The following is a 14,278-nucleotide window of genomic DNA, read 5'->3' on the forward strand; positions in this document are numbered from 1 at the left end:
TCCTAGGGAAAATATTATTTCTTCTGGATACATTTCTTTATGCTCGCAGTTACAGAGTTATAGTGCAAGAGCTCCCTCAGATAGAGGCTCCTATCACCTTCCACTATAGGCTTCTGGTTGCCAGTGCCAATTCCATTTGTGGCTTTCAAGGGCTGCCAACAATCTTTGTTCCCCTTCAGGAATCCCCGGCATACCGCACAATCAATCTCTTTTCTTTTTCAGGTGCTGGATATGGAACCCAGGTTCTCAAAATGCTGTGTATGCACTCTCTCCTACTGAACTGGACCCTCAGCCACTCACCATCATTTTCATTTCTTAATAATTTACTTATCTCTAGCCCCTGCTCTCCACATAGAGTTTTCATGGAAGCTTCATAGCACCACTGTTCTTCATAGGCTGTGTCCTTGCTTATGCTTTCCCCTTTCCTCAAAAGTGTTCTCAGATTTGTTCATAGGTAGATTTTTTTTTTAATTTTGCTACCCTTAAGTTAGAATATTTAATAGTTTTCACCACAGTCTTCTTTTGGATAAACCCTGACCAAGATATGTCACAAAAACCTAGAAAAATTCTCACAAATAAGAATTAAGCCTAGCGACAAGGCCTCTTATGAGTACCTCAGTGAGCATGTAAGCTGAAGTGGAACTGATCAATGTTTATGCTGAAGCGGCCAGAAAAGAATTACACTTGGCTCCTGTTTGGAGAACTTCCACTATCCCCGCTGTGTTTCTGCTGTAAACAACAGTAGCTTTCTTAAATAATGGGTAAATTCCGGCTCCTCCAGTTACCCTCCAGCCATTTATGCTATACCTCAGCCACTGTGCAAGGGACACCGCCCCAAGCCTAATCTTACAAAGAAAATATAGGCCTTTTCTTCTGTCACAGAACCATGCACAGAGTTCTTTCGATAACTTCTCTCCACGGCATAAGGGTCAGAAGTTATTAGCAGCTGAAGTCATAGGTAGCAGTTAAAAGCCTTGTAAGACAGAGGGAATCAACAAGAAAGTGGGCTAGAAATCTGTGCCTTAGAAACTTCAAGACATCTGCTTTATGACAGTTCTCATTTTGTTTTATTTTTTCTTATTTAATTTATTCACTTTACATCCTTGTAGCCCCTTCTATCCTCTCCCTCCCGCCTCCCCTTCCTCCAAAAATATGGAAGTTCTCTTAAGAAGCAGAGGCAAGTCCAGGGTTGTATGTAGGCATCAGGTTCCGAGTACAGACACATCAGTAAATCACCCAAAGCATGGGGGATCTGGACTCAGAAAATGTGATGAGATTGAAGGTAGTGATAACTGCCTCACATTGGTGTTGGGGTTAGAGGTCAGTGCATAAATAAGACTTTGACCCCTTTTCCTTGGCTCCAAGTCTGTAACTCGGTGGAGACTTGCTGTGTTTTCTGGGCTGGGAGGTCCTGGAACATGCAAGATGCTAAAATGAAGACTTCGATTTGGGAGGAGCTAAGAGATTCAGGGCAGATCTATGTTAATCCAAAGGCTGATGGACAGATAATCCCTGGGGAAGGTTCTAAGTCCAGTGCACACTTCCAGAGGCTCTTCTCTTGGCTAGAATTTTCTTCTTCATGAGCAGTTGTCAAGTTATAGCTACACAGATCAGGCATCCACAATCTGTACTTCCCTTCCAGGACCCCAGATGATGAGGAGGTGTTTTAAGTGTCTTAATTCTTTGATTGGAACACTTAAAAAAGCTCCATCTCCTATTATGAAATTTGTCTTGTGGGTTATAGTATGACAAACTATTTTTTTTTCTATTTTCTCATCTTCTCCCAAAGTTAAACTTGCTGGATCAGATACATAGGCAAGCTGTTAGAATCTCCCAGAATAATATGGGGAGAGTTAGATGACTATTAACAGAAGAGGTGGGTTCCAGTCTAATATCTCTCTATTTTATAGAAAATGAAATAGGAAAGTTGACAAAGCAAGCAAGAAAGTCTGTCATCTGCCTCAGAGAGATTGGCTTAGTTTGGGAAGCACCAACAGCAGACAATGGGAACTATAATTCAAGCAAGAGAGGCTCAGAGTATTTGCATTGCGATTTCACTGAAGGACATGTAAACATTTTAAAATTAATTTTATAACGTGCATGAAAACAACGTGCAAGAAAACAACATGACCAAAGCTCATATGCACTCACAGAGAGTGAAGCAGCATGCATAGGGCCTGCAAGGGTCAGCACCAGGTCTTCTCTGTATATATCATGGCTTCCAGTATAGTGCTTTTATGGGACTCCTGAGTACTTAAACGATTGGGTCTCTGATTCTTACGCCTTTTCTTGTGCTCTTTTCCTTCTGTTGGTTTGTCTTCTCCAATTCCAATGTGTTCATTTTTGTTTTATCGTATTATCTTATTGTATTATTATCTTTGAAAAGCCTGTTTGTTTTGCAGTGAGAGAAAGAAAGTGAGTGACTCTGGATGGGAGAGGAGGTGGGGGAGGGACTGGGATAAGTAGAGGGAGGAGAAAACCATAATTAGTATATGTTATATGAGAAAAATTAAATGTATTTTCTATAAAAGGACACACACACATATATACATATACATATATACATACACATATACATATAATGTGTGTGTGTAAGTACATACACATGAGTGCACTTGTCCACAGATGCCAGAAAAGGGTAGTAAATACCCTGGAGCTGGAGTTAGATGAGGTTGGGGACTGTCTGAAGCTCATCTAGGAACTAAATTTGAGTCTTCTGCAAGAGCAGTAAGTGCTCTTAACTGCTGAGCCACTTTTTGACCCCTCAGTGACATGGACAGGAGAAGAAAAATTGACAGAAGGTCCATGGTGGCAGCTTTAGGAGACGCTGGGAAAACCCTCTCTTCTAGGTACCAATCACATGACTACAACAACCTTAGAATGCCATCTTTTAAAAGAGAACATTTTTGTGTTGTCAGTCCATGAACCTCTGCAGTCAGCAGACCTGGAAAAATGACAGCAAGCATCATGAAACTACATGCTCAGACTTAGTCAGCATAACAATGACAAGATTACAAAGGGGAGGTTGGAAACACAACTGCATGGTATTCAGGACCTAAAACCTGGACAAAGCCAGTCTGCATGCAGAAGACCTTAGATCTAGGTTGTAAGAAATGAAACAAACTTCAGGAAGGAATGCACAGAGGCAGAGCCAACATTCACAATCTGATGCCCAAAGAAGAGTCCAGAGATGTAAATAGCATCTGAGACTCAAACTGGGAAGAACTGTCTATTTCTCTGAGCAGTGTCTATACCCAGTCTTCCAGAAGATGGCCTAGAGGCAAGAACAGTATTCACAGCACTCTCCCTAAGGACATCTGGATGATGACTCTTCCTAGAGTTATGATCAGCATCTCTTACCTGACATTGCAAAGAAAGCCCCAAAGGTGTTATATATAGGTTTTGGGGAGCCGGAAGAACTGCCTAGAAACTCAAAATAGAAAACAGTAAATAGACCAGCCCACCTCAAAACATGTCTCTCTCCTCTTAACAGTTATTCTTCTTTTATTTCTACCTAAGCCCAGTGCCTCCCTTATTTAATAACTGTATAGTATTCAATACTGTATCTCTTTTCCTCTATCCTTCCTTTTCATATTTTCCTTCCCTGAAGAACATAGGCTAGCTTGGTTTGCTGGGTCTCAGTGTCTCAAGCTCCTGTGAGTTAGGACTGTTCTAGGTGATCCCATTGTGTTTTTTTACTTCTCCCTTTTCATGCTACTTTTAGCCAAACTATCTCATCTCTATACACTTTTATTACTAATGTTTCACCATCAAGCCAATACCAACCACTAATTTTATGCTGATTTTCCCTTTCTACTCTTACTCATAGTAACTAATACATTAGTGCACAGAGCACTGTTTCCCTTTATTGCAGAAAATGACTGATGTTTCAGGTGTGATTGTCTATGATTTAACTGTTCAATGTCTCTCACATTTAGTCTCACAGTGTGATGATCTCCACCATGCTATGACACAACAAGAATGCCTTGACCTTTATATTAGATTGCCTCAACATCCAGAACTAGTGTGAGCTAGTGTGTTCCTTTTCTTAACTAATTGCCCACCTTGTGGTATTCCATAAAAAAAGTAGAAAATGAACTAAAACACCATGTTTACCACATAAGTTGTGAATAGAACTACAACTAGCTTAAGTATGCACTATTCTAATGCACTCACCAAGAGCTACCTAACTGGTGTAGAACATAAACTACAGATTAAGAAGTTATAGTATCATTACCCTGTGTATTTAAAATCTTTAGTGGTAGAGGTACTCCTCACTCTAGGACATGATGTTCCTCATTTACTATCTTTGACAGCAGCAGAGGTTGTAGTACTTTCAGGATTTTTATTTAACAAACTGCATTATCATAGCCCCCATTTCACATACCAGGCACCCAGTATTTGGTTTATTCCATGTGTTGATTATGTGGAATCAGCCTTGAACTAAAATTCAATAAATGGCCATTGAATGGTCTGTGCTCATAAAAAGTAAGTGTGAGCTTAGCTGTAGCCAGGATTTAATGTATTACTTATTTCTCATGAAGTACTATGGTTGTTTGAATAAGAATACCCATAGGCTCATATATTTTAAAGCAGAGTAAAGGGAGTAGAACTAGCTGAGAAGAACCAGGAGGTGTGGCCTGGGTGGATGAGGTGTGGCCTTGTTGGATGAGGTGTGTCACGGGGGTGGGCAGTGGGCTTTGAGGTTTCTGAAGCCCAAGCCAGGCCCAGTGTTTCTCTGTCTTCTTGCTGCCTCCAGATCCAAATGTAGAACTCTCCACAAAATGCTATGTGTCCTTAAGCGAACAAACAAAAAAATTGTATGATTGTTTTGAGTGCATGCATGTCTGCATACCATGTGTGTGCCTGGTGTCAGCAGAATTCAGAAGAGAGTTTCAGTTCCCTAAAAACTGGAATTACAAGGTTTGTGAGCCACCTGTGAGTTCTAGGAACCTAACCTGAATCCTCTATAATACTAGCAGATGCTTTAGTGCTTAAACCTTAAGTCCTAACTGCTTTATTTGTTTAGTTAGGTTTTTTGAGACAGTGGTTCTCTGTATAGCTCTGGCTGCCTTGAAACTTGCTCTGTAGACCACACTGTCATCGAACTCATAGAGATCTGACTGCCTCTGCCTCCCAAGCTCTGGGATTAAAGGCATGAGCCACCACCTCCCAGCTCCTTAAATTTATTTTAAAGGCAGAGTTTCATATATCCTATTATGTCCTTTAACTTGTTGTGTTCAAGAGGATGACTTTGACTTTCTGATTCTTTTGCCTCCACCTATCAAGTTCTGGGATTAAAGGTATGTGTCACAATTCCCATTTTATGAGATGCTGGTTACTGAAACCAGTACCTCATAAAAGCTAGCAAATAATGTACCAATTGAGCTATATCCTCAGCTACCTCATTTTGTTATTCTTTCACAAGCTATCTTTCCAGAGCAATTTAGGCAGTTGTTAAATTAGCATGCAAAGTTATTATTTTGTCATTTTTCCTTCTTTACTACTCATCTCCCATTTCCCTCCTGCTAGTGAACCTCCTCATTTCTCACGTTGATAGCTCCCCCTCTGCTTTGATATTCTCTTCCCCCTTAAGATCCCCCCTTCCCCTCCAATAGTCTCCTTTCTAGTTTCATGGCCTATATCCACACCTACACACATATATATATCAACTTGGACCAAAAATTAAAATTCAGGATCTTAGTGAGAGAGAAAATGGGGTTTTTGAGATAAGGTTTCTCTGTGTAGCCCTGGCTGTCCTGGACTCACTTGTAGACCAGGCTGGCCTCAAATTCACAGAGATCTTCCTGCCTCTGCCTCCTTGAGTGCTGGGATTATAGGAGTGATATAATGCCACCACACCTGGCGTTATTTGTTTTTCTGAATCTGATTTTCTTTGGTTCTTTTTTTATTTTTAATTATACTTTATTCACTTTGTATTCCCCATAAACCCCTTCCTCCTCCCCTCCCAATCCCACCTTCTTTCCCCCTTCTCCACGTATTCCCCTCCCCAAGTCCACTATTAGGGGAGGTCTTCCTCTCATTCCTTCTGATCCTAGTCTATCAGATTTCATCCGGAGTGGCTGCATTGTCTTCCTCTGTGGCCTGGTAAGGCTGCTCCCACCTCAGGGGGAGGTGATCAAAGAGAAGGCCAATCAGATTATGTCAGAGGCAGTCCCTCTTCCCATTACTGTGGAACCCACTTGGACACTGAACTGATTGGCTACATCTGTGCAGGGGTTCTAGGTTATCTCCATACATGGTACTTTGTTGGAGTATGAGTCTCAGGAAAGGCCCCTGTGCTCAAATTTTTTGGTTCTGTTGCTCTCCTTGTGGACCTCCTGTCCTCTCCAGATCTAACTATTATTTCCCACTTCTTTCATAAGATTCCCTTCATTCTGCCCAAAGTTTGACCATAAGTCTCAACATCTGCTTTGATAGTCTGCAGGTAGAGCCTTTCAGAGGCCCTGTGTGGGAGGCTCCTAACTTGTTTCCTGTTTTCTTATTATTCTGATGTCCTTCCTCTTTGCCCTTCGGGATGGGGATTGAGCCTTATAGCCAGAGTCCTCCCTCTTGCTTAGTTTCTTTAGATGTACAGATTTTAGTGGGTTTATCCTATATTATATGTCTATATGAGTGAGTATATATCATGTGTGTCTTTCTACTTCTGGGATAGCTCGCTCAGGATGATCCTTTCCAGATCCCACCATTTACCTGCAAATTTCATGATTTCCTTGTTTTTCATTGCTGAGTAATATTCCATTGTGTAGATGTATCACAATTTCTGTATGCATTCTTCAGCTGAAGGGCATCTGGATTGTTTCCAGCTTCTGGCTATTACAAATAAAGCTGCTACAAACATGGTTGAGCAAATGTCCTTATTGTGTACTTGAGCCTCTTTTGAATATATGCCTAGGAGTGGTATAGCTGCATCTTGAGGAAGCGCTATTTCTTGTTGTCTGAGAAAGCATCAGATTGATTTCCAGAGTGGTTGTACCAGTTTACATTCCCACCAGCAATGGAGGAGGGTTCCCCTTTCTCCACAACCTCTCCAGCATGTGTTGTCACTTGAGGTTTTGATCGTGGCCCTTGTGATGGGTGTAAGGTGAAATCTCAGGGTCGTTTTGATTTGCATTTCCCTGATGGCTAATGACCACAGATATCAAGCCAGAATACCTAGCAAAACTATCTGCCATACCTGACAGAAAAAGAAAAACAGCATGGATTCATATCCAGTAATCTAGCTGTACAGAGAATACTGGAAGCAATATTTTGGACTAAAGAAAAAAATAAGTAAGTATACCCAAAAGGCTACAGAAAGAAAACAATGAAGTTAGAATTATTGGAACACAGAAATAAAACTGAGGACAGAAATAGAAAAAAAAAAAGAAACATCTAAATGACAGCAACCATCACATACCTTGCAATAATAAGTTTAAATATTAATGGGCTTAATTCATATACAAAGGTTGGTTGAATGGATCAAAAAACAAAATTCCCCATTTTGTTTTCTTGGAAAAAAAACACCTCATCTTAACATCAATGATTGTTCCCTTTTCTACATTTGTGACCCTATGTTAGCCTGCTTAGCTTAGTGTTTGTGACCAATGGGATCAACCTCCAGCAGCATGGCTATCTCTACCTGCTAAGTCATAAATGTGTCTTTAGAACTTCATGGGCATCAGGAAATGACCTATTAAGGTGGTGTCATCCAGGTTGGCACATTTCGGGGAAAGCTTTACACATCAGGTAAAAGCAGGCAAGCCCCAAGGCAAAGACATAGACAAAGCTATCATTTGCAGCACCAGCATTTGCCTATGTCCACCCCTGAGGTTGTGTGGCTCTTTGTAGCCATGGGAATCAGGTATTCAGATGGATGTCACGCCCGATCGCCAAGTGTCTGGTTTCAACAACAGTACCTCAGGCCCAGGCAGTGTAGTGTAGAGCAAGACTCCATTCACTGCAGTTATATAATGCGAGCAAGTCAAGAGCTGCGGAATGCTATGCCTTAAAGATGGAGCTGGTTTCCGCCTTCCACCTTCCCGATGGTGAGTGCTCTCTGTCACGAACAATTCCACATTTGGCTAAGGCTGAGGATCTGGCTTGCTTCCATGTATGTGGACCTATTTACATTGCCCACGTGGCACGCTTGGGTTGGCTACCCAGAGGCTATTTAAGCTGTGGGCTGGCTTTCCCCAGGGTCCGAGGATTGTTCAAGGTTCCTGAATAAACTGCATTGAAAAAAAAAAAAAAAGAGTTTTACTTTGGAACTTAGTGCCAGGCAGAGAAAACAAAATTTGGCCAGGCCCTAACAGTCCCTGATCTCAGGCCAGTGTCCATGGACAGGGCCACTGGAATATCCTTTCTGAGCAAAGGTGCACAGTCCCAATATGTTTGCTGGATTTCTATTGCAGCCAGCATTGCCTGTGGTTGTGTCAATTATGTCTAGTGTCATTAGACCATATCAGTAGAAAACAGCCCATAGCAATGTGAATTTTAGTTCAACCCACCACTACATTAGTCATAGATGACTAGTATAAAACTTTGACACAGATTTGTGGTATTAGTGGCCACAAACATGCCATAAGAGCCTGAGGCCAGTCTTTCCATAATCATTCTTGCCAGAGCCAAAGAGAATTCAATAAAGAAAGACAAGCTTGCAGCTGTGAACAAAGTGTCTATATCTACTCTGTAGGGAGACACTAGCCTTATGTTCTCTCTCAGTTTGTTCTGACTACCATACCAACTGAGATTTGGAAAAACTACATCTCGAGTTTTGCAGGTTTGCACATCATCCTGTGCTGATATAGTAGACATTACTACAGGTAGAGACAATAAGCAGGCTGCTTTAAACTATGAGAAAGACAGGCAGGAAGTCAATTGTGAAGACTGGAATAAATACCAAGTTTTTCGATGTGTAGATGCCATTGCCTGCCAACAGGCACCAAGAACTTGCAGGAAATCACGACTTTACTTAGTGGTCAGAGTAACTGGCTAACTTGAAGAAATTTTTGTAATGGAGAATTTACAGCATTAGTTTTAAGGAAACTCAACAAGCTTCAAGAAAACAGTGAGAAATGAGTCAGTACTCAAATATAATGTATTTTACACAGAAATAGACACAAATCAAAGCTGCTCAGCAATCTCTTATCCAAAAAATACAGCCGAATGAAATTAACATAGCCAATGAAAGCATCAGCGGCAGGGCAAATCTGATAAAAGAATTATTAAAGACAAACACAAGCTGGTTGAAAATAAACAGTTGAGGAAAATCATAATAAATTAATAAATGGCTATATAATTTCTCAGATGAGAAGCACAGCTTACACAGTATTCATCTGGAGAAAATCAATTATCTTTTCTATAAGTGCTCCAAATTATGTAATGTGTGGGTTGTACAATACCAGTCCCAGGGAGACATGAACAAATATGTGCTCACCCCAGAGAAGAAACCAATGGCAGACTAAAGGAAGGATACCATCAAAGTCCATTTTGGTGAACCAATAAGTTTTATAGGGTTACTCAAAGGAGCAGAGATGACACAAAGACACCCCTATTACCAAAGGAGCAGGGCTGACAGCTCACAAAATTTGGAACCCTGGTGCACACTGCATAGCCTCAAGGTGAATAGTTTTGATAATGCCTGTTTTAGGAACCTGGTCTTCATTTCTAAGCAGTTAAATTTGTCTCTGATTGCTGCGCAACTGGTCTGAGTCTCTTCTAGGTAACTCAGCTTGTCTGAGAGTGTCCCTCAGCAGTCCTTAGAGATTTTATGCTTGGAGATTGGGAGTCTGTCCTGCCTAGGTTTATGTCAACTTGATATAAGCTAGAGTAATTTCAAAAGAGGGAACCTCAATTGAGAAAATACCTCCATAAGATCCATCTGTGGGGCATTTTTTTTACAGAACTGATTGATGGGGAGGGCCCAGCCCATTGTGAGTATTGCCATCCCTGGGCTGGTGGTCTTGGGTTCTATAAAAAAGCATGCTGAGCAAGTCATGAGAATCAAGTCAGTAAACAGCATCCTTCAATGACCTCTGCATCACCATCTTCATCCATGTTCCTGCCCTGTTTGACTTCCTTTGATGATGAACAGTGATATGGAAGTGTAAGCCAAATAAACTTTCTTCCCCAAGTTGCTTTAGTCATGGTGTTTCATCATAGAATAGTAACACTGAGACAGGGATGAAGTAAATCTAGTCAATTTTAGGGCCTTCCTGAAGCTATTATGTTGTTTACTTCCTGAGATTAACCTGCTTTTCTGTAGTACAGGATGTTTCAGCTCCCTTTGAAACATTGTATGACTTAACAAGCTTCTCTCAAGATAGAAGATTTTGTTTGGTACAGAACTGCTATACATCAGTGTGCCTTCTGTGAATGTTAGATAATTGTTTTCTTTTCCAGAATATACTCCATTGAAGGAATGGTAGATGTAATTATCAAAAATTCATAATATGTATTTTGAATACACAGAATAAATTAGTGTGTGGCAAGAATAACCTTAATGGTTGCATATAATAAGAGGAAGCACAGCTAATACTAAAAACTTTTTTGAAAAGGCTACATGGAAACCTTTCTGTAGAGGCATCCTAAAATATACACCTACACATATATCATATATCAAAATAATTTATATGATTATCTAATGAAGTGACAATGACCTATTAGATACCATAGGATATCACAAAAAAGGTCAGTGACAAGAAAGCATTACTTCTTTTGAAGCTGTTGGCTAGTGTGGTCCCATAGATGCTTCCAAACATTATAGATTATTTGTGCCCAACTCTTCCCAGATCTATTCCTCTTGTCACCATCATCCCCCTTTTCTTTCATGTTCTCTGCAGTTATTCGGGGTTATGCACTGCCATCTGAAGATTTGGAGCTAGGAACCTCAGATGAGAGAGACCAAGTGATGTTTGTCATTGTGGATCTAGTTTACTTTTGTGTGACAGACTTTTCCTGGGCAGATTCAATACACATCTTTTGACTCAATAGGGAACCCATGACAACCAAAGTACAGATACCATCAAAGACCAACTATGTGAACCACTGAGTTTTATTGGAGTTACTTGCAAGAATATTGGTAAGGGGTTAGTTATAAGAGCAGAAATGACTCAAAGACAGCTCCATCGCCAAAGCACACTCCAGCATGGGTAACAGTTCACAAAAATGGAAACCCGGAGCAAACTGAATATCCTGAAAAAAGATCAAGAGGTTGGGGAGTGTCCCTTGAACATAGTTGCTACAAAACTCTTCCAGGAAGTTAGGCTTATACAATAGTATTTCCAGGGAGACATGAACAAACATATACTCACCCCAGATAAGAAACCAATGGCAGAACAAAGGAAGGATACCAACCATGCATGATCATGAATAGAAGAAACTTCATTGTTGGCTGATGTTGTAGCTCTGCTGGTAGCAGTGTGTGGTCATCTTGTAGTGGCTCATACCTGTATTTCTAAGCCATTAGAGACTTAAAGGCAGGAGGATCCGAAGTTTAAGGACATCCTTGCTTCAGCTTTTTTCCAGGCAGCTGGTCTAGTCTCAGGGTCTTGTTTGCAGGTTGGTTGTCTGAGTGATTCTCAGTAGTCTTTACTTCAGGGGAAAAGAGAACCCATTGAATCTGATCAGTTTTAGGGAATTTATGAAACTATTTTGAATTGTTTACCTTCCACCTTAAGGATGCAATGTTTCAGTCTCAGAGACAACTGCTAAGCAACAGTTACTTCACTCAACATGATCTTGTCTACTTCAGTCCTAAAATTGCCTGCAAATTTTATTTTTTTTCTTTAAAGCCGTATAATTCCATAGTGTATATGTACCACATTTTCATTATGTATTTGTCAGTTCAAGGACATTTAGGCTGTTTCCATTTCCCAGCTAGTAAGAATATAAACAACAATGAACATAGCCTAGCAAGTATCCATGGAGTAGAATGTTAAGTCACTTAAGCATATAGTAAAGATATATATATATATATCTTTATATATATATTCTTATCTGGGTCATATGATTGATTTTAATTTATTTCTTAGTGTTGTAGAAGATGATTCTCTTAGCCAAACTGACATGATATTCATTGGATCAGCAGTGCTTGCTGGCAAGACACCATTAGGATTGTTGACTGTTGATAATTTCTCATAGGATGGGGTGCAAGAAGCACTGGACTCTCATCTGAGATTCCAGACAGTACTATCAGCTGTTTATATGCAATCCCACTCTAGTTGCACGTGGCCTCGGGATGTTGGGGTTCTAAGGAGGTGCTAAAGTATGTAGGAGAGGAAAGGTTAACTGAATGGGCTCCACCTATGCAGCAAAGTCATTATCCATACTGAGTTAAGACTTTGCAATGTGACTGTTCTTGTTCTCCCATGATCCTATTGATAAGCTCTTAATGCTCTGAAGCAAGGTCAACAAACTCATTGGTTCTTTAAGGTGGAATCATACTTGAGTTTGTTATTGGAACCTCATAAAGGGGAGATAGATGTTGTTCACATATTCATATGAAAGGAATTTTCACACCACTTCGTCCCAGATCAAGCAAACCTCCCCCCCTTTATTTTTAGATTATATTTCCTATGTAAATAGAGAGTAGTGTGGGTTATTTTTAGAGACTTTAAAAAAACTGATGTTCTGAATATAAAGGACATAGAAAAAAATTGTCCAATAACTTCCTTTATTAATGCTGTGTTCCACTTTAGAGACCATGTCCTTATACATATTAAATATTGTACTAACATAATGATATATGGTATCGACATTGTAACTATTAAAAAAATTAAAAATGAAGAGATGTCTCAGTAATGAAGAGAACTTGATGCTTTTCCAGAGATCATAGTTTGTATCCCAGCATTCAGGTCAGGTAATTCAGCACTAACTGGAAGTGTAACTTAAAGATATTTGAATCCCTCTTCTAGCTTCCTTGGCAACCACACACATGGCACAAACACACACACACACATACACACACACACACTCTCTCTCTCTCTCTCACACACACACAGAGTAAAATAAATCTTTTAAAACTATTTCAAGAACATATAATGAAAGCTTTTGCTCTTATTACATAGTTTCAAGAAGTATTATAATCAATGGGCCTTCTTATTTTCATCCATTCTAAATTTCTATTAAACTATGATTTTAAAATATTGGATTATTCCCACCACTCAGGGAGGCACAGGCAGGTGGATGTCTATGAGTTCAAGGCCAGCCTAGTCTACAAAGTGAATCCAGGACAGCCAAGACTACACAGAGAAACCCTGTCTCAAAAATTATTGGATTATAAAAACAGATGTCACATGTTAATCATAACACTATTCTATGGAACCATACTCTATGATTTGCATTAGAAATTATAATAATGAGATGGAGCACAAATCTATTTTCAACATTCCAGTGAGAGACTGAGTTGCCACTGAGTTGCTCATAAACATTTGTATATGGTTCACATTTGAGATAATGTTGAATGTTGTTATTCATGCTGACAATTAAAATAAAGCATACATTCCTAAGAAAATATCTTTTGACTTTGGAGTAATGTCCTAAAATATTTTAATATTAACTAACAGGAAAACTGGGCATAGTTTTCAAGGAACTAAATCTATTGAAGGTTCTCCCTATATTTAGATTTCTACACAAGACTAAATCTTTATATTTCTACCCATTTCTTTTTTCCCAAGTGGTAGAAAGCAAAGCAGGGTTTGCTGCCTCTGCAAAAACTTAGCAAAGAGACCATAGGACACCAATCTTAAAAAAAAAACAAACAAAAAACCCCTAAACTCAGATAAACAAAATGGAAAATGGTAATGGTTTACAGATTAGCTCTTTGGAGAATGCTCCTTGGTCTAAGGGTCATTTGACCTACTTAATGACATCTAAGTCCCAAAGGCCTTGTAAATCTGTGGTGTCTTTGTGGTTTCTGTGGGCTTGTACTTGCATAGAGTCAGGGATAGAGACACCCAGTTCCTACCCTATGAAAACATAAAGATCTATTCCAGAAAATGACTTTTTACTAGATTCAGAGGAAGAAGTGTTTCTGTATATTTTTGGAGTTTTTGTTGTTGTTGTTGTTCGTTTGTTTTTGTATTGCAGTGTTGAAAAGTGTTCTGGAAGTAATCTTGCAAGGTCTGTATCTTGCTCCTAGAACCCATGGAATCCAGAGACTATATATCATGCTTCTACAATTAAGGAGCCAGGCATGCTACTCAAGATCAAATTACTGAAACTTTGGATTCTGTGAATAATGTGTGTAAACAGAAAACTGTTGTTAAAGTCCTCT

The 14,278-nt window shown here is 39.7% G+C and overlaps 1 long non-coding RNA gene across 1 annotated transcript in view; it reads right to left on the bottom strand.

The window, feature by feature from the left end:
* LOC110542643 (uncharacterized) overlaps nucleotides 1–14,278 on the bottom strand; it is a 174,326-nt gene that overhangs the window by 71,111 nt on the left and 88,937 nt on the right. The window contains exons 6-10 of the long non-coding RNA XR_009588530.1: nucleotides 11,316–11,595; nucleotides 6,715–8,231; nucleotides 3,361–3,423; nucleotides 2,604–2,944; nucleotides 2,152–2,453 (exon numbers count right to left, since the gene is read on the bottom strand). This is a non-coding gene — a long non-coding RNA (uncharacterized LOC110542643). The remainder of the gene's footprint in view (nucleotides 1–2,151; nucleotides 2,454–2,603; nucleotides 2,945–3,360; nucleotides 3,424–6,714; nucleotides 8,232–11,315; nucleotides 11,596–14,278) is intronic.

This window comes from Meriones unguiculatus, chromosome X, assembly GCF_030254825.1.
Source record: "Meriones unguiculatus strain TT.TT164.6M chromosome X, Bangor_MerUng_6.1, whole genome shotgun sequence".
Lineage (NCBI taxonomy): Eukaryota > Metazoa > Chordata > Mammalia > Rodentia > Muridae > Meriones > Meriones unguiculatus.